General features: G+C 36.9%; 1 pseudogene; it reads left to right on the top strand.

Annotated features, from left to right (window-relative positions):
- The first annotated feature begins 237 nt into the window (after nt 1-237).
- LOC138142798 (small ribosomal subunit protein uS15m-like) lies at nt 238-844 on the top strand (annotated as a pseudogene).
- Nucleotides 845-22,576: the final 21,732 nt, after the last annotated feature.

Here is a 22,576-nt window from a genome sequence, read left to right as displayed (position 1 = left end):
CTATTACCTGAAAACCATGTTTAAAAAAAAATAAAAGAGTGAAGATGGGTGTTCTCATGCGAGTCATCCACTTGCAGGCTGGGGAGCAACGTGATCACCATGGAAGCCAAGTTGCTAGGGGTGGAACTGTGGGCTCTCCGGTGTGTCCAAGCTCAGGAAGCAGCCCTGGCCTGCAGACTGACCCCCAGAGCAGCCCCTGAGCCTTTGTGCACTCTGTAACCTCATTGTGGCTTCCTCCTCCAGGCAGCCTGAGCCTATGGAGATAAGAAACCAGCTTTAGTAACTCAGTCCAGGCAGATGGGTAACTTGTATTCCTCCATGCTGCTGAAAAATCATCAAAATGTCCCAGCAATTGATGGGGTTGATGATATTGTGAGAAGACTCTTGTCTCTGGAAATGGCCAACCAGAAGGAGAAAATGAAGATAAAGAGAGAGAGAGAGGTTGATAAACCAGATCACCTTAAGCACAGAAGAAACCACACCCCTGAAACTTGAGTTATAAAATTTGACATTCAAGATCCAAAACTATGAAGGACACATGGAGAGACATTGCCATGACAAGGCTCAAAAGCAATCCCTGCTTATTATCGTTGACCAGAGAAAGAAACTACTTATAAAACTTCAGCAGACCAATTTCAAGGTGTTTGAGAAGATAAGTAAAGATTTGGGTATCAAGTACCCATTTCTCCCTTAATCAGGACACAAAGAGTGGGTGGCTAAGAAGGCTTCTTGTATTAAGGTTTTCCAGGAGGCATAGAAGCTGAAAAAATTAAAGAAGCAAGCAGAAGCACTGAAGCTTGAAGCAACAAAAAAATCAGAGAGTCAGGACACTTTAGTCTCATAGGTCAGTCTCCATCAATCCTGTGGCACTTTATCTAACACAAAAAAATAAATTAAATTAACCCCCACTCCCCAAAAAAATAGCCTACACATTATATTTCAAGAAGTTATCAAGGAAAACTTCCCTGATATTCTACAAACAGATGGCATAATAATTTAGAAATTTATAGTTGAAATTCAATAATAGAAGTTTAAAGAATCTACAGATGAGCAGCAGTCATCAAAACTGCTTGGTACTGGCTGAGGAACAGAGGAGTGGATCAATGGAATAGATTAGGCACACAAGATTCAGAAGTCAATGACTATAGTAATCTATTGTTTGATAAACCACCAGACCCTGGTTTTTGGGATAAGAACTCACTATTTGACAAAAATTGCTGGGAAAACTGGAATATAGTATGGCAGAAACTGGGCATAGACCATTATCTAACACCATATACCAAAATCAAATCTAAATGGGTGCATGATCTAGGTATAAAGGTTGATACTGTAAGCAGTCTCCTAAAACAAGGAATAGTTTATCTATCAGACTTGTGGAGAGGGAAATACTTTATGACTAAACAAGAATTAGAAAACATTATAAAATGTAAAATGGATAATTTTGACTACATGAAATTGAAAAGTTTATGTACAAACAAAGCCAATGTAACCAAGATTAAGAGGGAGGTGGGAAATTGGGAAAGAATTTTACAACCTATGTCTTTGACAAAGGACTAATTTCTAAAATATACAGAGAATTGAGTCAAATTTATAAGAATACAAGTCATTCCCCAATTGATAAATGATCAAAGGATATGAACAGGCAGTTTTCAGAGAAAGAAATTAAAGATATCTATAAGCACATGAAGAAATGCTCTAATTCACTGTTGATTAGAGAAATGAAAATCAAAACAACTCTGAGGTACCACATCTCACCAGTCAGGTTGGCTAAGATGACAAAACAGGAAAATGACAAATGCTGGAGAGGATGTGGGCAAATAGGAACACTAATGTATTGCTGGTGTAGTTGTGAACTGATCCAGCCTTTCTGGAAAGCAATCTGGAATTATGCCCAAAGGGCTATACATACTTTCATACCTTGATCCAGCAATACCACTCCTAGGGTTATATCCCAAAGAGATCATAGAAATGGGAGAAAGACCCATATGTACAAAAATGTTTATAGCAGCTCTCTTTGTGGTAGCAAAGAATTGGAAATTAAGGGGGTGCCCATCAATTGGGGAATGGCTGAACAAGTTGTGGTATATGCATGTTATGGAATACTATTGTGCTATAAGAAACGAGGAGTAGAAGGTCTTCATATTTACCTGGAGAGGCTTAAAATAATTGATGCTGAGTGAGAAGAGTAGAACCAGGAGAAATTTGTACACAATTACAGACACAATGTATGTGTGATGAACAACTTTGATAGACTGGACTCTTCTCAGCAATGAAGTGATATATGTCAATCCCAAAAGACTCGTGATGGAGAGAAATATGTGCATCCAGAAAAAGAACTAGAAAGAACTAAGTTTATATCCAGGTGGAAGCAAAATACCTGATCTTTTTCCTTCTCTTATTTGGTTTTATGTCCTCTTTACCATTTTTCATTCCAGCTGGTACAATCTGTCCTTATAATCTGACTAATGTATAATGTGAAAGTATTCACAGATCTTTAGATTTACTTGAGTATAAGCCGCCATGAGGGGGAGGGGAGGGAGGGGGACAAGATGTGAAATTCATGGAATTGTGGAATTGAATCCTATAAACTAAAAGGAAACAAACAAATTAATAAAAAAAATAATAATTGTTGTTGGTAAAAAAAAAAAGGAATCTACAGATGACCTTTTGGAAACTATCAGAAAATGAAAGGTCCCAAGGATATTATAGTAAAATTCTAGAGATCACAGGTTAAGGAGAAAATATTGCAAGCAGTCAGAAACAAATAGTTCAAAGCAAAACAAATATTCCAAGATATGAAGCCACAGTCAAGATCATGCTACATTTGGTATTCTTATTTTTTTTCCCTCAAAGGAGTGCAAACTTGGGATTATGATATTCTGGAAGGCAAAAGTCCTAAGATTACAAGCAAGAATTACCTACCCACCAAAACCAAATATATTCCTTAAGAGGCTAAAATGTATATTTCTTTAGGTAACTTTCAAGCATTCCTGATGTAAACACCAGAGCGAAATAGAAAATTTGGCATTCAAACATAAGAATAAATAGAATTATAAAATAGCACACATGAAAGAAAAATCATAAGTGACAAGAAGTTAAAACTGTTTACTTTTCTATATGAGTTATGCTGCACTTAAATGAAAAAAATAACTTTATCACTCTTAAGGCAATACTAGTTTATGTAGTTAGAGGTCATAGGAGTAAGTCAGTTTTGCTGCCATCATCTCAATTAAAATTAAAGGGTGAAAAAAATAAATTGCCTTGGGAGAAGTGGGAAGGGAAAGGGAAAATGGGGGAAATTATCTCACATAGAAGAGATCTGTAAAGAACACTTACAATGGAGGGGAAAATTGGGCAGGGGGGCATGGCATGGCAATGCTTGAAACTCACTTTCATTAAAATAGTTTCAATGAATGAAGATTATATGCACACATGTATTGTGTATATCTATTACACACACATATATATATATATATATATATTTATGCACATACACACAATACCTGTATGTATGATGTATACATAATTGTATATATATGCATACATACATGCATATGGATACATATGTGTATGGGTGTGTGCATACTCATCTCTCTATTGGATATAAAAATCTATTATATACAACAGGGAAGAAAGAGGGGAAAGGGATAAAATAAATGTGGGGGTAATATAATGGGGACTGAATTAAGAAAAATTGTGATCAGCAGCAAAACAGAGTTTTGAAGGAAAATAGAGTGAAATGTAAGAAAGAAGGATAAACAATAGAAAATTTGATGGACAGAAATATAGTCAATCCTCAATTTTTGTGGCAATAATGTTCCTAGAAATCTGCAAAAGTGGAAAACACAAATTTTCCTAAACTGAACCTATGGAAATTTTGGGGTACTGTTCTGTAGAGCATGCAAATCTTTAACTAAAGATAGCTAAATATACACTTTTCTGCTTTCAATTCATTATAAATAAACATTAATTCTGATAACATGTACTTTTCTTAACACAGTTATCATGAAATAATCATTGGATGTAGGGGAAAGGAGAAGCAGGGAGTGGACAATTGATCAACTGTGGCAGCAGAGATTTTCTGGACCTCTCAGCACACAGATGGTAAGGAGGTTGGAAAACTGGTCATATTCAAATTGACTCCAGGGGTCCTTTTGCCAGCATTGCCTACATGTGGATCTTGGATGCAGTCATTGGTCCATGTCCAGGGCAAGAAGAAACACTAGCACAATCGAGTTTGTGACCACAGGGCAGTGGGGGACCTTGTTTACAGTTACAAGGTACAAAAGAATATTTGTAATTGTATAAAAACCAGAGCACAAGAAAAATAATAAGCATATCTGTCCTTCAGTCATACAACACTGGAATAACTGAAAACGTACAGACTCCCAGAACTAGCTCTGAGAATAGCAGTAAGAAAATTCTGAAGCTTAGGATAGTGGCCCCTCCACATCAGCAGAGCCCCAGTTTACATAGAGTTAAAAGTGAAGAAATAGGCTGGGAAAAAATAGAAATCAACAAAAAATGAACATGACCACAGAACTTACTATGATGACAAAACACAAATTCAGAAGAAGACAACAAAATCAAAACTGCTGTATCTAAAGCCTTGGAGAAAAATATGAATTTGTCGGAGACCCAAAAAGAATTCCTGGAAGAGTTCCAAAAGAACTTTGCAAATTAAAGAGAAGTAGAGGGAAAATTGGGAAAATAAATCAGAAAATCAGAAAAGAAAATCATGAAAACGTGTCAATAATATGGTAATGGAGGCACAAAAACATGCTGAAGAAAATAATACCCTAAAAAAATAGAATGGGCCAAATAGTAAAAGATGCACAAAAATCCAGTGAAAAGAACAGCTCCTTAAAAAGCAGAATTGGTCAAATGAGAAATAAGATAAAAAAGCTCACTGAAGTAAATCATTCCTTAAAAATTACAATTGGACCAGTGGAAGCCAATGACTTCATGTGACATCGAGGAACAGTGAAAAAATTCACAAGAATGAAAATCATAGAATGGGAAAAAAAGTGAAATGGCTCATTGGAAAAAGAGTAGAACTGGAAAATAAATCAAGGAGAAATAATTTAAGAATCATTTAAGTGTCTGAAAGTCATGATTTAAAAAAAAATAAGGGCTTAAACCTCAACATTCAAGAAATTACATAGGATGATCTAACACAATTCCAAAAAAACTCATGATGGAAAATATCCAGAGAAAGAACTATGGAGTCTGAATGCAGATTGAAACATAATACTCTTTTTTTTCTTTCTCATATTTTTCCCCTTTTGTTCTGATTCTTCTTTCACAACATGACTAATGTGAAAATGTTTAATTTGACTGTATGTATATAGCCTATTATCAGCTTATATGCTATTTTTGGAGGGCAGGGGAAAATTTTAGAACTCAAAATCTTATAAAAGTGAATTTGAAAACTAAAAATAAGCAAACAAATAAATAGGCTTAATTATTAAAAAAATTTTAAAAATACATAGCTATTTTATATCTGATTTTTTAGAATCATAGGGTAAAATAAAATTGAAAGAATACACCAACATCCTGAAAAACTCCCCTGCCCCCCACCCCAAGTGAAAATTCCCAGAATATTATAGCCAATATCCAGAGATCCCACATCAAGGCTAAAATACTGCAACTATGTAAGAAATAAAGAATATAGATATCATGGAGCTACAGATAGGATAACACAAGATATAGAAACTTCTGCATTAAAGGATCAGAGTGCTTGAAATATATCTCAATGGTAAAGGGGCTATCATTACAACCAAGAATCAACTACCAAAGAAAACTCCATAGGATGGGTATGGGGTAGGGATGAATATGCAATGAAATAGAGGACTTTCAAACATTCCTGATGAAAAGACAAGAGATGAATAGAACATCTGTCTCTCTGAAATGTGAGACTCTACAGAAGTATAAAAGGAAAATAGGAAATAGAAATCATAAGGGATTCAATAAAGTTAAACTTTCTACATTCTTTTTGTTTAAGCAATTGGGGTTAAGTAACTTGCTCAAGGTTACACAGCCCGGTGTTTCTGGGTGGGTGCTAAGTGTCTGAGCCCAGATTTGATCCCAGGTCATCCCAACCCTGGGGGCTGGTGATCTTACTCACTGCACCACCTGGCCACCCCAACTTTCTACATTCTTACATCTGAAGATGATACTTTGTACAGTAACTATTGGCAGTTATGAACGGGTTCAACTGTTTTGGAGAACACTTTGGAACTATGAGCAAAAAAGCTATAAAACTGTTTTATACCCTTTGATCCAGCAATACCACACTAGGTCTGTATCTCAAAGAGATCAAGAAAAAAGGAAAGGTGGAACCAAAATGGCAGAGTAAAAGCACAAACTTGCCTTGAACTCCCACTCCAATAACTTTCAGTGCATGGAAAATAAATTACTCTAAAAAACTTTAGAGCTACAGATTACAAGAAGTAACCAAGAGAAACAAATCTCCTACTGAAGGAAGCTTGGCAGGTTGACAGGAAGGGTCTGTCTCACTGAGCTGGGAGCCAAGCACAGTCCTTCATTTGCTGTGGTTCTGGCCTCAGGGCAGCCCCAACCAGGAGTGGCAAGAGTAGACTTCAGGAGAGTGAATCACCAGCAGCTGTGCCAGATTTCAGACTTCTCAACAGATAAACACCAAAGAAAAAGGAAAAGGTCAGTGTGGACCTCTGTTGCAACAGGAGGAAATGGAAGAGCATGGTCTGGTCCCTGTCCCTTGAGTGAGAAAGGCAGAGGTGCAAAGGCTTTGTAGCCCTCACTGTGTGACAGCATTAGGAGCTTCTGTCCTGCAGATTGTAGGGGAACCAAGCAACCATTCAGAGGGTAAATGTACTTGCTTTAACCTGCTAGGATCTGGATCGTGGTCTGGGTGGTGGTTCTGGGGTGTGTGGACAGTGAGCCACAGCTTTTGGGAGCTGTTGAAAGGGATCCTTCCTAATAGATTTAGGAGCTGCAAAAATCCCAGCAATTTAGGACAAAGCTCTCTCCATTTTGGAAGCAGAGTTCTAAAATGGCAAAAAGTTCAAAAGTCAATTAATTGGCTGGCAATATGAGCAAGTAGAGGAAGCACAAACAGACCATAGAATACTTTTTGGGGACAAAAAGGATCAAGGCAGGAAGTGGGAGGAAGAAAGTAAATGCAGAACTCCTGCAGCAAAAGCCTCACAGAAAAATATGAACTGCTTACAAGGCATGGAGGAGCTCAAGTAGGATTTTGAAAATTAAGGGAAGTGGAGGAAAAATTGGAAAGATAAATGAGAATTATTATTTTTTCAAATGCTTTATTAACTTCTGATTTACATCATTTATTTCCACCAGATTTTGAGTTACAAATTTTCTCCCCATTTTCCCCCTACACACCGCTGCAAAATAGCAGTCCCACAGGATATACCCTCCTCCAATCTGCTCCCTCCCATATTTTCTCCCATACCCCTTTTGAATTTTCCAGTGGATCTCTAAGTCCCAGTGGCTGTATATCTTATTTCCCAATTACATGTAAAATAGTATTGATAATATTATACACACACACACACACACACACACACACACACACACACACACATATATATATATATATATATATTTGAGTATTTTCTTTTAAAACTTTGAATTTCAAATTCATTCCCTTCCTCCCTTGTCACCCACCCTTACTGGGAAGATAAGCAGTTCAGTATAGGTTGTACATGTGTGTCTAATACAAAACAATAACATAGTAGATATATTGTAAAAGACTAACTACATTTCCCTCCCTCCTATCCCACCTCCCATTTGTTCTATTCTCCACTTTGTTCCCATCACTTTTCAAAAGGGGGTACTTTCAAATTCCCTCCCCCCCCCAGCCTGCCCTCCCTTCCATCTTTCCGCCTCTTATCCCCTTCCCCCCCACTCTCCAGTAGAGAGAGACACCCAATTTAGTGTGTATTTTATTCCCTCCTCAAGCCAAATTCAATGGCAATAAATTTGACCCATTCCCTTTTACCTTCCTATTCTTCCCCTCCATTGTAACCATTTTCCCTTGCCTCTTCTATATGAGACAGTTTACCCCATTCTGTCTCTCCCCATCTCCTATCATGTCATATTCCAAGCCCTTCTATCCCTCAGTGTAGAAGCTGCCAGATCCTGGGTAATCCTGATTGTATTTTCACAATATTCAAATTGTTTCTTCCTGGTTGCTTGTAATATTGGCTCTTTGATCTGCAAATTCTGGAACCTGACTATAATATTCCTAGGAGTTTTCTTTTTATGATCCTTTTTTCAGAAGATTATCAGTTGATTCTTTGAACTTTGATTTTGCCTTCTGGTTCTAAAACATAAGGGCAGTTTTCTTTGAGAATTTCCTGGAGGATGATTTCTAGGTTCTTACTTTGATCATGGCTTTCAGGTAGTCCAATAATTTTTAAATTATCTCTCCTGTATCTATTTTCCAGGTCAGTGGTTTTTCCCATGAGATATTTCACCTTGCATTTTATTCTTTCATTTGGTAGATCTGTTTAACAGCATCTTGATTTCTCATAAAGTCACTAGCTTCCATTTGCTCCAATTTAATTCTGAAGCAATGATTCTCCTCATTGAGCTTTTGAGATTCTTTTTCCATCTGGCAAATTTGGCTTTTTAAGGCATTCTTCTCCTCATTGCTTTTTTGAGCCTCTTTTGCCATTTGAGTTAGTATATTTTTTAAGGTATGATTTTCCTCAGTCAGGCTGTTGACTCTCATTTTGTAATTTACTTGCATAATTTTCATTTCTCTTCCCATTTTTTCCTCCACTTCTCTTATCTGCTTCTTAAGGTCCTCTCTTGCCTGTAACCATCACATATTTTCCTTTGAAGCTTTTGGTGTAGGAGTTCTGACTTCACTGTCTTCCTTCTATTCCATGCTTTCTTCCTTTTGTCCCCAAAATAGGAGTATAATGTTGGTATCTTCTGTCTGCTTTGTTTCCTTTGCCTGGTCATGTCACCCCTCAGTCACTTGACCCCTGGGCATTTTGCCACGGGAGGACTCTGCCACCAGACAGGGGAGCTTTTATCCCAAACACTGGCCTTTTCTAAGCTGCTGGAAGTATTAGATGGGCTCCCTCTCTGAGGTCTCCGTGTGCTCTGAAAAGATGGACACACACCCTAGGACCTCCACCTTAGACTGCAACCCAGATCCAAGCAGGTTAAAGCAAGAGAGATTACCCCTCAGACTGGTGCTTGGTCCCCCTACACTCTGCAGGCCAGAAGCTCAAGCTGCTATATGGTGCTGGCTGGCTGTGTTGGTGTCTCATCAGCTTCTTGCCCCAGGGGCAGAAGCCACACACTCCCACTTACTGGGTCCCAAAGTTCAGACTGTAGTGACCTCTCACTTTGTCCTTTGAATCTATGTTTTGATAAATCTTGAAATAGCCACAGTTGCTGCTGATCTGGAGTCCCTCCTGCTGGTGGCTTGTCGGGCCCACCCTGGGGCTAAAACCTTGGCGTGGGGCTGGGCTCGGCTTCCAGAGCACTGCCCTGGCCTATTCCGGTCTGTCTGCCAGGATGTCCTCAGTGTGAGGTTAGCTTCTCTGTGTCATTTTGTGGGTTATGCAGCTCCAAAGTTTGTTTAGAGTCCCCTTTTTACATGGATTGGAGAAGGTGGAAGCTGGAGCAGCAGGGAGGTCCTGCTTCTACTCTGCCATCTTGACTCCGCCCCTCCAAATTTCTTGGCAAATGAGAAATTTGTAAGAAAATCATGAAAAGCAAGTCAAAGACTGCTAAAAGACCCAAAAATTTACCAAAGAAAGGTAATAACATCTTGAAAAACAAACTAACTCAAATGGCAAAAATAGTCCCAAAAAGCCAATGAGGAGAAGAAAGCTTTGAAAAGCAAATATGCTAGATGCAAAAGGAATTTCAAAAACTCACTGAAGAGAATAACACCTTCAAAATTAGATTGGAGCAATTGGAAGCTAATTACTTTATGAGACATCAAGATACTACAAATCAGATCCAAATAATTGAAAGAATAGAAGGCAATGTGAAATATCTTACTGGATAAGCTACTGACCTGGAAAATAGATCCAGGAGAGATAATTTTAAAATTATTGGGCTACCTGAATCCATGATCAAAAAAAGAGCCTAGACTCCATCTTGCAAGAAATTATTAAGCAAAATTCCCCTGATATTCTGGAACCACAGGGTAAAACATAAATTGAATGAATTCATACGTCACCTCTTGAAAAAGATCCCAAAAAGTAAACTTCTAGGAATATTATAGCCAAATTCCAAAGTTCTCAGGTCAAGGAGAAAATACTGCAAGGAGTCAGGAAGAAACAATTTGAGTATTGTGGAAACCCAATCAAGATAACACAAGACTGAGCAGCTTCTACATTAAGGAATATGATAGTCCAGAGGTCAAAGGAGCTAGGATTAAAACCAAGAATCACCTACCATCAAAACTGAGTATAATGCTTCAGGGGGAAATAAGGTCATTCAGTGAAATAGAGTATTTTCAAGATTTTTGATGAAAAAAACCAGAGCTGAACAGAAAATTTGACTCCCAAATGCAAGAAGTGAGAGAAGCATGAAAAAGTAAACAAGAAAAAGAAATCATAAGGAAATTATTAAAGTTGAAATATTTACATTTCTATATGGAAAAAATAATTGTAACTCATAAGACTTTTCTCAGTATAAGAATAGTTGAAGGGAATATATATGTATATATATATATGCATGTGTATATATACATATATATGTATTGTAGGAGGGTGTATATGAATATATATATGAGTGTGAACATATGTATGTTCATGTATACATAGCCTTTGGCACAGGATGAATTGTATGTGAAAGGATGATATCTAGAAAATAAAATTAAGAGGTGAGAGAGGAATTTATTGGGAGAAGGAGAAGGAGAGAGATAGATTAAAGTAAATTATCTCATGGAAAAGAGACAAATGAAAACTGTTACAATAGAGGGGAAGAGCAGGAAGGTGAAAAGGAATGAGACAACCTTATTCTAATTGAATATGGCTTAAGGAGGGAATAACATACACACTCAATCTTACCCTACAGGAAAATAGGGGGGGTAGTGGATAAATGGGGGTATGATAGAAAAGAGGGAAGATTGGGGGAGAGGGTAGTTAGAAGCAAACATTTTTTAAAAGGGATAGGATCAAAGGGGGAAAGAGAATAAATGGGGGGAGGGATAGGATGGAGGGAAATATAGTTAGCCTTTTACAATATAACTACTATGGAAATGGTTTGTGTAACTACAAATTCACTACCTATATTGAATTGCTTATCTTCCCAGTGGGGGTGGGTGAGGAGGGAAGAAGGCAAAAAATCTGGAACTCAAAGTTTTAAAAGCAAATGTTTAGAAATGTGTTTTTTACATGCAACTGGGAAATAAGATATACAGGCATTGGGTATAGAAACCCATCTTGTCCTACTAGAAACTGAGGGGGTTAATGGGGGAGGATATAAGAGAGAATAGATTGTGGTATGACATGACATGTATTTCCACTATAATTGAAAGAACAAAATCCAAATTCCAAACTCTTGTGAATGGAGCAATCATTTATGGTTTTGAAGAGTTGTGGGTGAAAAGTGCCTCTTTCCTCTTAGTTGACAGTTGAATGTCTATAAAGGTGGAACAAGGCTTGTGTTTCCTACAAAGTCATTGTTTTAACTGTTTTAAATTGTTGCTGTTGAGAAGCTGGAGAGAGAGTGAGAGTGAGAGAGAGAGAGAGAGAGACAGAGAGAGAGAGACAGAGAGAGAGAGAGAGAGAGAGAGAGACAGAGAGAGACAGAGAGAGACAGAGAGAGACAGAGAGAGACAGAGAGACAGAGAGACAGAGAGAGAGAGACAGAGAGAGAGAGACAGAGACAGAGACAGAGACAGAGACAGAGAGACAGAGACAGAAAGACAGAGACAGAGAGGTGCTTTTAGCCTCTAAAAATTTTCCTTGCCTCCAATTCCTCTCTCTTTCAGTACTTCACAGTAAAGTAAACTAATTCACATACGTTTTCTTGTCATATCATAGCTCAAAAATATTCAGTACCTTCCCATAGTTTACCAAATAAAAACCAAATTTATGATCCTGGAATTCAAGATACTCTCAATATTATTCTAACTAACCTTTCCAAAACCTACCTTAACAGTATTCCTCAGAATAGTCGCTGATCCAATGAAACGAGACTGTTCATCACTATACAATCATTAGCCTTCCCTATTTCAGTCCTTTTTCTTCCTCAGATCTCTATTCAATGCGTAGTGTCACCAATATACTGAAACATCATAATATGTAGTTAGTGGCATATTTCAATGACTGGCAGTGGAGGTAGCAAAGAAATGGGTTGGAGTCCACCTCAGGTAGTATGCTTGGGGATGGACTCGAAGGATGCTTCAATCTATGGAGGATGTACAATTCTGAATCTGTGGCTTGGTCTCTTCTGGTTAGACATATGCTCTGACTTCTTGATTCTTATTGATCCCCATGTGTACCTGTATACACCTCTCTAATGGGAGGGAGAAGAGAGCTAGGGATGCATTATTCCAGAGGATTGGCCTCTGACGAGCAAAAGTCTGTCATTCTGTGTCTATGAAAAGGTGAGATGATTTACATTTTCACTTTGTTTGGAATATCTGCCTTGGACCTCAGATAGCTTGCTCGTGAAGCTTATATGAAGGGGGCAGTGAGTCCTCTCTTCCTTCCTCTATCTCAGATGGCTGTGGTGATTGCTCACTTCTAGTAGCAGGAAAGTCTTCTCATCTTTGGTGAACCTTACACTGGATCAAATGACCCTGATTGCTTCTTTTGTTTTGTGTTTCTTGAGCATTAATGAACAATCATGCTGAAATGGATATTTCATTTCTTGGCTACTATTTTGTAGACTTGCAAGGTCTGTAGGCATTGAGATGTCTAATAGCAGCAAGAGGTGCTTCCTCTGGCTTTTGCAATATTTTTCAAAGAGATGAGTTCTGCAAGGAGGTTGAATCCTCTGTATGTCCCGGTTTGTCAGAAAATATGAATCTTAAAGTAGTTTCTTGTTTAAGAGTTGTAGGAACAACATGAAGGAGAAATATTTGTCTTCAAATGTTTCATGTTTTGATTTTCATCCTCCTAAGAGAGTATAATAAGCATCATGCATTACTATTCATACATTAGCATTTCTTTTGAAGTATAGGAAATAAATAGCTGTCCTACATTTGATCTATTGTACAATCTACTACCTTTGTCGAAAAGATCTTAATAATCTTTTAGGGGGAGACCCCAGAAATGAGCAAAACCTGATATTTATTTTGTAGAATAGATTGAGGAGCATAATAAAAGAGGCTTTGTTTATGCCTGGCTTCATGCTCCAACAACCAGAATAAAATTGTTTACCAAAGTCTACTAGGCCCCATTAGAGGGAAATCCCTTGCCCTCTGAATTTATAAGTATCATTATTCTAGCTTAAAATACAAAATTTGATCTCTTATTAGAGCCATTGTGATAAGAAATAAGGAAGAATGATTGTGCTAGGAAGAGGAGCTTTGAAAATTTTTAAAAAGCTTACCATAAAAAGTTATATACATGTAAAAATCCTTTGATCTCCAGTCAGTCAGTCAATGAGCATTAAAGACCTATGAAGAACTGGGCACTCTGCTAAGCTCTAATTATACAAAAACAGGCAAAAGACAGTACCTGCATTCAAAGAATTCACCTATAGAGGGAAAAAAACACTGATCCAGAGAATTCTAGTAATCATTTGAAAGCTGGAGGAGATTATTTCTTTACCAGTCCTTGTAAAATAATGACAAAATGAGAATAAAAATTAGTAGTTGGTTAATGACTGGCATCAGAAATGGCAAGGATTTTGGAGGGGAGAAAGCTTGTTGTGGTGAAATGAATGCTAGATTTGGGGTCAGAGTTGCTATGCTTCAGTATTCACAACCTTTATGAACCTGAGGAAGTCACTGAACCTCTATGCCCCTCAGTTTCCTTATCTTTAAAATGAAGAGGTTGGGCTGGAAATCCTTTCAAGACCTTTGCACAATTAAATCTATACTTATTTAGTCCAAAGCCCTCACTTTACAGATGAGAAAATTGGGGTCCAAAGAAGTTAATGATGTTCAAAACATTGCCCAGTGGTATAGTTGGAATTTGAACACAAGTATTCTTACTCCAAACTCAAATTTCTTTTCTCTGTCCAGGACACTGCTCATTCTTTGAAAAATACTTAAAAAACTCAAACAGACTAAGTATACAAAAACACAATTGTGAAAGTTCCTCAGGTGTGTTTGGATACAGTTTTCTTCTGATCAACTCATAAATCCTCTAAAGTTGATCAGTTCTCAAGTCATTTTCAAATAGGGTTTTGATATGCCTTTAACAATTTTAGCAATATAAGTTACTCCAAGTACGATTTTAATTCACATTATTGTTTTAAATAATTGTCCATTTCCTTGCAGTTCTGAAAACAAAAATGTCATGTACCTTTAGTACAAGAGTATATCCATACTTTAAAAAAAATAAAAGTGGTATTTATCAATATTCATGGGATAGGAAACAATTATTCTTAACAGAAAATTTTCAGAAGTTAGCATCTAAGACCTGTCAGCCAAATTCCATTAGTTGTCTGTTTTTATAAAGCCCACTAACTTAAAAAATGTTTTTTTTACATTTTTGAATAAAGTTTTATTGTATTTGAAAAATGTAAAAAATCATAACAAAACACAGCATACTTTTTATTTATTAGCTTAATATATTACAAAAACAGTAATGTGGCCAAATTTGACCCACAGGCAGACAGCTGCCTGAGATACTCAATGAGTACTCCCTGTGCCTCGGTTTTTGTTTTTTTTTTGGTTTTTGGTTTTTGGTTTTTAGAGGGCAATTGGGGTTAAGTGACTTGGCCAAGGTCACATGGCTAGTTTTTGTGTTAAGTGCCTGAGGCCGGATTTGAACTCAGGTACTCCTGACTCCAGGGCGGGTGCTCTATTCACTGGACCACCTAGCAGCCCCTATGCCTCAGTTTTTAAAAAGCAAGTTACCACTGCCAAGGTCCACCAATAATTCGATCCTCAGCTACAAAGAGGGAATCTCAAGATTATGACATGAAGTCCTACTGTGTACTTTGCAAATGGTATTTTCTTTTTCAAAAATAGCTTTGACCCCCACTGTTGGCAATGTGGGTCTGCAGAATAATTGAAGTGTTTGTGCTTTGGAAGGCATGCACATAGTGCTTCTGAGATTTTAAGTTAAATTACTTCATACAAAGCACTTAGTCCTGCATATATTATATAAGGGCAGCAGTTGGTAGTAACTGAAATTATTCTCCTCTAAACCATATAGTAATAGATTGGGTTCAAGAAATCTGACACAATAATGCTGATCCACATTCTCAAGACACACACACACACACACACGAATTCCCTTCCATTTTTTGTTACTTTTTGACAATACACCAAAAACTTGGTGGTCTTAATTTTATTTCTCTGTGGTCTATATGCTAATTCCTTTCTCTCTTTGAGAGAGATTTTTCCTAGCAAAGTTATCTCTTTCCATTTGCCTTTTATTAGTTGTTTTTATCACCACAGGGTTGAAAAGAACCTAAGGAGGTCTAAAGATAGACAATAAAACCCCTGAATTGACTGAATTCCCTCATTTTCTGTGCTTCAACAGCAGCTGTACTGCTGAAAAACAAAATAAAAGAAAACAACAAAAAAAATGACAACTGGAGCCCAAGGCTTCTAGAGAGTTAAACTCATTATCCTTAATAAAATTAATGACAATTTCTAATTTAGATAGTTACTTTAGTTTGCCAACAGTTTTTAGTACAATTACATAGTGAGGTCATGCAAGTATTAAGAAATTCTTGCAAATAAGAGGAAACTGACAAACACAAATACTGACTAATCATTGTCAGGGCTGCCAGTCTTGTCCCAGTATTCTCACTCCTAAATACAACCTTTTAATTTTTTTTTCCCATTAAGGATCTGGAATGCTTCTGTGATAAAATACTGTCCAAGGAGGGTCCGTTACTGGGAGCATTTTTAGGCAACCTTTGGGGATATAATGGACCAAATGCCCATTGTAGAGCATTCATAGGTTTTCTATGAGTGTGTTCTGTTGGAATATTGTGTGATATCAGAAAGTCTTTGGCTTCTGAGCCAAAAATGTGTGTGCATAAAAAGGCATCAATGAGTCAAATCTATTTTGTTACTTCCTGTCATCAATAAAAATCAGAATTCTTTAAATCCAAATTACCAGCATCAAAAATAAAAAGGATAAATACATGTTGTGATCAATGAAGATGAAATTATAACATTAGGAGCTATTTTATTCAATTATATGTCAATAAAACTGACGATCTATGTGAAATGGATTAGCTTTTGCAAAAATATAAATTCCAAGTCTAACAAAAGAGGAAATAAAATATTATCTTAGGAAGTGCAACTGGATAAGCCATAGGTGAGCTACTTAAGGAAAAAAAAATATGCCCAGGACCATATGAATTTACAAATGAATTCTACCAAGCATTTAAAGAATAACTGATTCTAATATTACATAAACTTTTTTGAAAAAAATTGGTGGAATCTTACCAAATTCCTTCTATGAAACCAATATATTTTTGATACCTCAAGCAGAGAGAGCAAAAACAGGGAAAGGAAATTATAGACCAATTTCCCTAATGCATACTGATATAAAAGTTTTAAATAGAATACTAAGAGACTCCAGTAATATATCACAAATACCATACGCTCTGAGGAGGTGCAATTTATACCAAGAATTCAGGATTGGTTCAATATTAATAAGACATACCGATAATAAAAAAACAAAATTATATCAACAGATGCATAAAAAAACTTTTGACAGAATATAGTATTAATTCCTATTTTAAAAAACACTTGAAAGATTAGAAATAAATTGAGTTTTTCTTTTAATGAAAAGAAATAGCACTCTAAATGCAAGAATAGTGGGGTGGCCAGGTGGCTCAGTGAGTAAGAGGACCGGCTCCAGTGTCAGGATGACCTGGGGATCAAAACTGGGCTTAGATACTCAGCACCACACCCAGAAATAACTGGCCGTGTAACCTTGAGCAAGTTACTTAACCCCGATTGATTAAAAAAAAAAAAAAAGCAAGAACAGGCATTCTCTGTACTGGAGAAATAAATGCGTATATGATTTTGACCAAAAAGGTGATTTCATAAGCAAATTGGGAGACTAGAAAAAATAAGAGTAATTTCCCAATTGATAACTGATCAAAAGATATATATAGGCAGTTTTCAGAAGAAGCAATAAAAGTTGAGTCATATTAAAAAAAATCCTCTAAGTCACTATTGATAAGAGAAATGCAAATTCACACAACTCTGAGGTACTGACTCATAAGATTGGCTAACATGAAAGAAAGGGAAAGTGATAAATGTTGGAGGGAATTACAAAAATAGGGTAAACAACTCACCGTTGGTAAAATTGTAAACTGGTCCAACCTTTTGTAAAACCACTTGGAACTAAGCCCAAAGGTCTATAAAACTCTGCATACTCTTTGAATCAACACTACCACTCCTAGCTATGTATCCAAATGAGTTCAAAGAAAAGGGAAAAGAATCAATGTACTAAAAGATATTTATAGTAGTTCTTTTTGTGGTATCAAAAACAAGTATATGATTGTGATGAACTAGTATTGCATTGAAATGACAACAGAGAGGATTTGGGGGAAAAAAATAAAACAAAACAACAGAAATCTGGGAAGACTTGTTTGAGTTGATGTAAAATGAACAGAGCCAGGAGAATGTAAGAAAAAGTCACAACAATATTGTAATGATGAACGACTATGAAATGTTATCAATACAATGATCCAAGGCAATTGAGGACTCATGATGAAAACTGCTATCAGGGAGAAATGATGAACTCTGAATGCAAATTGAATCATATTGTTTTTCCCTTTCTTTTCTTTACTTTCCTTCCTTTCTCCCTTCTTTCTTTTTCCTTCCCTTCCTTCCTTCCTTCCTTCCTTCCTTCCTTCCTTCCTTCCTTCCTTCCTTCCTTCCTTCCTTCCTTCCTTCCTTCCTTCCTTCCTTCCTTCCTTTCCTCCCTCCTTCCTTCCTTTCTTTCTGGTAACATGGCCAATGTGGAAATGTATTTTAAATGACTTCATGTGTATAATGGGTATCATATTGCTTGCTTTCTCAATGAGTGGAGCAGTGGCTGTAGGCAGGGAGAAAATTTGGAATTAAATAAAATTCAGGTTATGGAAACAAAATAAAAATATAGAAAAATTAACAAAATTTTAAAAATATATTAGTAAAAAGGAAAAAATAACTGATCTCTAGATGATGAGTAGGGAGTGCCCTTTTCCCACACTGGACTAGGTTGTGTGTACATAGCCCCTTAGGGAAATCTTTGTCTTAAATGAGTTTGCCTTTTGTTTGTTTCTTCTTTCTTTTGGTACAGGGTCTTATGAGATCTCAAAAAATTCAGAGTCACCTTATGCCTAACAGTAAATCATGAGAAGGATCCAGGTAAAAGGAATAACCTCTTTGATCCAGTCCAAAATTAGGTCTCTCTGTGTTGAATCAATGCATCCTTCAAGCAAGGGTGTGACTTGTCAATTAACTATGTTCAAGCTGGAGGTGAATTCCTTGATCTGAACAAAATTTTTTGCTCTCTCTCCTCAGGCATCAAGGTATACAGGGGAGTTTATGCCCTGACTCTGGAACAATCTTTTGTATTTAAGTTCTTGTTTGGTCATAAAATTTTCACTTCTCCATAAATCTGACAGGTAAACTATTTTTTGCTCTCCTAGACTATTTACAGCAGTTTATATCTTGATAATGGTGTAGCAGCAAGCACCCCAGTGTCCCCAGGGTTTGCAGCTACCACAGGTTCTTGGATCTGCTTTGTTAAAGGAAAGCAACTCAAAATGGGTTAGCAAGCTTACTTTAATCAGTCAGACATATATCGTTTACCTTGTTCAGGAGAAAAGGTCAGCACCCTGAACCTCAAAGTATACAGGCATAATTATCAAGACAGAAACATCAAGTAGACAGATTTCCAAACTGTCCAACCATTACATCCATACCCAGTCAACATCTGGGTTTCCACATTCTGGGTTTTTCAAAGCTGGGGGACTCTCAAAAACGGCTTCCCAGAATTCAGATCAAATCACAGAACACTTCTCAAAGTGAGTCCCAAAACAAAGCTACACATCAGGGCTTATATAGCCTTCTCCTGGCTCAGAGAATGTAACAACCTTATTGACCCACTGGCCAATCAAAAAGTATCTACTGAAAAACAAGCCTCCCTCCCCAGGCTTCTGGTGCACTTTAGCCTAGGGGCAGGGAAGATCTTTAAAATTTACATTTGCATTACACATGGACACATTTAGATTGGATTTTGGTGTACAGTGTAAGATACTGGTCTATGCCCAGTTTCTGACATAGTGTTTTCTAGTTTTTCCAGCAATTTTTGTCAAATAATGAGTTCTTATCCCAGAAGCTGGAGTGTTTGGGCTTATCAAACAGTAGATTACTATAGTCATTGACTACTGTGTCTTGTGTACCTAATCTATTCCAGTTAACTGATTCACCCCTCTTTTTCTCAGCCAGTACCAAGTAGTTTTGATGACTGCTGCTTTATAATACAATCTAAAATCTGGTATGGCTAGGCCACCTTCCCTAGCATTTCTTTTCATTAATTCCCTTGATATTATGAACCTTTTGTTTTTCCAGATGAATTTCCTTGCTATTTTTTCTAGCTCTAAAAAATCATTTTTGGTAGATTGATTGGTATGGCATTTAATGGGTAAACTAATTTAGGTAAAATTGTCATTTATTATTATATTAGCTTGACGTAACCATAGACAACTGATATTTTCCCAATTATTTAGATTTGACTTTATTTATGTGAAAAGTGTTTTGTAATTGTGTCCATGTAGTTCCTGAGTTTGTTTTGGCAGGTAGACTCCCAAATATTTTTATAAAATCTACACTAACTTTAAACAGAAGTGGACTTTGATTTCCTTTGCATTCCCCTTTTTCTATTTCTTGTTGTTGGGCTTCATTAGAAATATATAAGAATTCCAATGATTTATGTGAGTTTATTTTATATCCTGCAACTCAGAAAACTTATTATTCTACCCTATGGATAGCTAGAAGAATAAAAGAGTTTCAGTTTGTTATTTGCTGTATTATACACTTAATTTTGCATCAATAGTGAAATCATTATAAAATGAGACTGCAGGGGACAGAAACATAAATATTTATCTATATCCTAGAATAGAAAAGAAGTCACTTAAATTCAGTGTAATCACATACTTCTAGAAGCAGGCTCAAACATCCATGTGGGCCCTTGTGTATACTCACAAGCTTGGGCTCTCATTGCCTAGTCTACTGATATGTCCTCTTATCAAGACCTCTTACTCTAGTACATCAGAATAACAAGTGTTGGACCTCTACAATCTAAAAGAATTAGTCCTGATTTCTTCCCCAAGATCAAGTCAATGGAACAATGCCAGAGAAAAAAAAAATGCATGCATGAGCTTGGGTATTAAATTCCTCTTCGCTAGGAATTATACTTCATCGCTATAGAAAAGTTGTCAGTCCATCTAGTTTGAATGCACCAGCTAAGACTCTGGTGGGAGAGTCAAATTAACTGAGTTTGGTTAGGTTCTGCAATTTATGCACGTGCTGACAATTCTGGAAATCAGAAGGCAGCAAAGCTTTGAATAATCCCTCCATGTTAGCTCCTGCCTCCTAAGAGTAAAAGTAGTAGGATTGATGCCAAATGGAAGGAGAAGAAAATGGAAAAGAGGAAGAAGAGGAGGAAATATTAAATGTGTATAGGGCAGAGCAAAATATTTTTTTTGTAAAAATAATAGAAAAAACTAAGAAGATTAAGCTATCCTATTTTTAATTTTTTTTTTCTCAATTACATCTGAACAAAAATTTTTAACATTCATTTTTTTAATTTTAAGTTCCAAATTCTCTCCTTCCCTTTCTACCTCCTCCTTGAGGAGGTGAACAGTTTGATATATATCATACATGGGAAGGTCTGCAAAATATTTGTATTCATCATATAAGTTATCTCGTTATTCAAACTGAGGACAAATTTAGGAAGGATAATAACCTGGGAATTGTAATATTTTCTCCATAGGGACACCACAAAATGGTATCTGTAATAGTGACCTTCTGGGGCAAGTCTCCTTGTGATAAATCCATTTATAAAGTTAAAGAAAATACAAATAGATTTTTTGGATCTAAGAGAAAATTATGGCAATTGAAGACCTTTGAGTGTTTAGTTTGGGAAGGCAGAGCAAAGAGATAGTGGAATAGGAAGTCTTTGAGCACTATTAAGATTTGAAATAATAATTGGCATGCCAGGTCAATATTTACAGGTACCCAGTAAGCTTGCCATCATAGCTGTGAGAGTTTGCAAGGACACATTTACAGTGTTGCTAGTTAGGGTAATGGGGGTAGGGAGAACAATAGCTGCCTATGGGAAATCGTCATTGGTGGTCTTCAGTAGTGAGACTAATTTTAGCAGAATTTAGTACTATATCATCATCCCCTGTGTATGAGCCTGGCCTTTGTGGGGCAAGGAACGTGCTGAGGATAAACATGTCTATAAAAGAACTGGCAGCATTCAGCTCATTCCAGGGTCTGTTTTCCTCCTAACTGCTTTCTGTAAAAATAACCTCAATCACAGTCAGGGGCACTTGGAGCTGCCTGAGGCCCTTGTGTAAACAATACATTAAAGAAAAAAAAAATGAGAGGGCTAAAGTGAGTGGGCTCTGAGGCCTGAAGGGGGAAAACAACATCCATATGTTAAAGATGCTCCAGCTGCAATCCTACATACACACACACACACACACACACACACACACACACACACACACACACACACACACACACACACACACACACACACACACACACATTTTTTTTTTCCCCAAGGACTCAAAGAATTCTGGCTGAACTGCCATTGACAAGATGAGGAATTACCATCTTCAGGTGGGTAATGGTACAAAGTCTGAAGCTGTTTTTTTTTCAGGGACTATCAATTTGTTTTCAATTATTTAGCAGAAGTACTAACAAGAGAGGGGTTGGGGTTTTATAACAAAATACTGCCACTGATTAACTCTGTTTCATATCCTACACGTGAGTCTGCCTTGGTAACATTAGCTTAAGAGGAAGGAGACTACAGCAGGCAGGTGCAGAGTGATGGAGGCTAGTGACTTTTGCCACTTCAACACTCACTGCCTTTGAGGAAACTATTTCAATAAAATTTTAGGGGTTGCCGAGCAAAACATCCCCACACATGAATACAAATTACCACATGGTCTTCATAATCATTCTTTGATTGTACTGGAAAGAATTAAAATTAAACAGGGAAAAAAGTGGAAAGTGAAGTATGATTTTGTTGTTGTTGTTGCAGTAATAGAAAATGAAGAGTTATTGTGAGATTTATGCAGGGTTACTGAATTTTAAGATACCATTGTCCCTTATAGTGCCACAGGAGCAGGCCTGCTGTCAGGAAACACTAGCCACCTGTTCACATCTAGCGCTTCACCCACATAAAGACTAGTTTTCTCAGGAACATCAATCTCCAGA

This window comes from Petaurus breviceps, unplaced genomic scaffold (genome assembly GCF_028583685.1).
Source record: "Petaurus breviceps papuanus isolate PSGF00001 unplaced genomic scaffold, PetGlider_PUasm1.0 90603, whole genome shotgun sequence".
Lineage (NCBI taxonomy): Eukaryota > Metazoa > Chordata > Mammalia > Diprotodontia > Petauridae > Petaurus > Petaurus breviceps.
This window is presented reverse-complemented; position numbering and strand designations above follow the sequence as displayed.